Source organism: Tachysurus fulvidraco, chromosome 26 (genome assembly GCF_022655615.1).
Source record: "Tachysurus fulvidraco isolate hzauxx_2018 chromosome 26, HZAU_PFXX_2.0, whole genome shotgun sequence".
NCBI lineage: Eukaryota > Metazoa > Chordata > Actinopteri > Siluriformes > Bagridae > Tachysurus > Tachysurus fulvidraco.
Genome location: NC_062543.1, coordinates 16424009 through 16425523, shown reverse-complemented (window position 1 = coordinate 16425523; position 1515 = coordinate 16424009).

Below are 1515 nucleotides of genomic sequence, written 5' to 3'. Positions count from 1 at the left end.
AGTGGTGTGTGTTGGTGTTGTGTGTTAGTGGTGTGTGTTGGTGTTGTGTGTTAGTGGTGTGTGTTGGTGGTGTGTGTTGGTGTGTGTTGGTGGTGTGTGTTGGTGTTGGTGGTGTGTGTTGGTGTTAGTGGTGTGTGTTGGTGGTGTGTGTTGGTGTTGGTGGTGTGTGTTGGTGGTGTGTGTTGGTGTTGTTGGTGTTGGTGGTGTTGTGTTGTGGTGTGTGTGTGTTGGTGTTAGTGGTGTGTTGGTGTGTTGTGGTGTGTGGTTGGTGTGTGTGGTGGTGGTGTTGGTGTGTGTGGTGTGTGTTAGTGGTGTGTGTGGGTGGTGTTGTGGTGGTGTGTTGGTGTGTTAGTGGTGTGTGTTGGTGTTAGTGGTGTGTGTTGGTGTTAGTGGTGTGTGTTGGTGTTAGTGGTGTGTGTTGGTGGTGTGTGTTGGTGTTAGTGGTGTGTGTTGGTGGTGTGTGTTGGTGTTAGTGGTGTGTGTTGGTGGTGTTAGTGGTGTGTGTTGGTGTTAGTGGTGTGTGTTGGTGGTGTGTGTTGGTGGTGTGTGTTAGTGGTGTGTGTTGGTGTTAGTGGTGTGTGTTAGTGTTGTGTGTTGGTGTTAGCGGTGTGTGTTGGTGGTGTGTGTTGGTGTTAGTGGTGTGTTGGTGTTGGCGGTGTGTGTTGGTGGTGTGTGTTGGTGTTGGTGGTGTGTGTTAGTGGTGTGTGTTGGTGTTAGTGGTGTGTGTTAGTGGTGTGTGTTGGTGGTGTGTGTTCATTTGGTGATTTTTGTTCTCATGGTATTTAACAACAAACAACATAAACATAAAACTCTATTTTTATTTTCAATTTTTGCTACAAAACCTTTATATAATGGAACATTTCACAACTTTACACCACAATTTGTTTTTAAACAAAACAAACAAAAAATCTTTAACTTATAAACACAAAAGTTCTTCTGAGGTGTTTGTAGAATTCTGGTTTTGTGTTAAAACTGAAGAGAAACTCTGGCGGTGACTGAGGACAATGAGAAATGAGTCGTGTCTCATCTCACCGGTGACGGAGCTGATGTTAGCCACGCGACTGGAAGCATTAGCATGTGTCGGACCTGAAGTTCACCTCAGCTTCAGGTACACACTCAGAACATGCAGAGCTCAGGAGAACCTCCTGCAGAACCTTCATGAGACCTCCAGGAGAACCTTCACACTCATCTTTCAGGTGTTAATTTGCATCGTTTGAGGTGTTTTAAAATTGGCATCGATATTAAAATGAAATTATTATAAGTTTAGAAATGATTAAAGTTATACTTTTAGCAGGAAACTGAACACCTGTGATTGGTCATTAGCATATTTAGCAATGTTTTTGATGCTAGTCTATTACCTAAAACACTAAGGAGACACTTTAATAACAGATAGATGTTTAATATCAGCATGACGTCGGATCAGCAGCTTGCATGTGAGCGGTTAACTAGCTGTTTGTCAAGTTAGCCATGTTAGCACTGTGTTAATTAACAGCATGATCACATTTAACAGTCTCT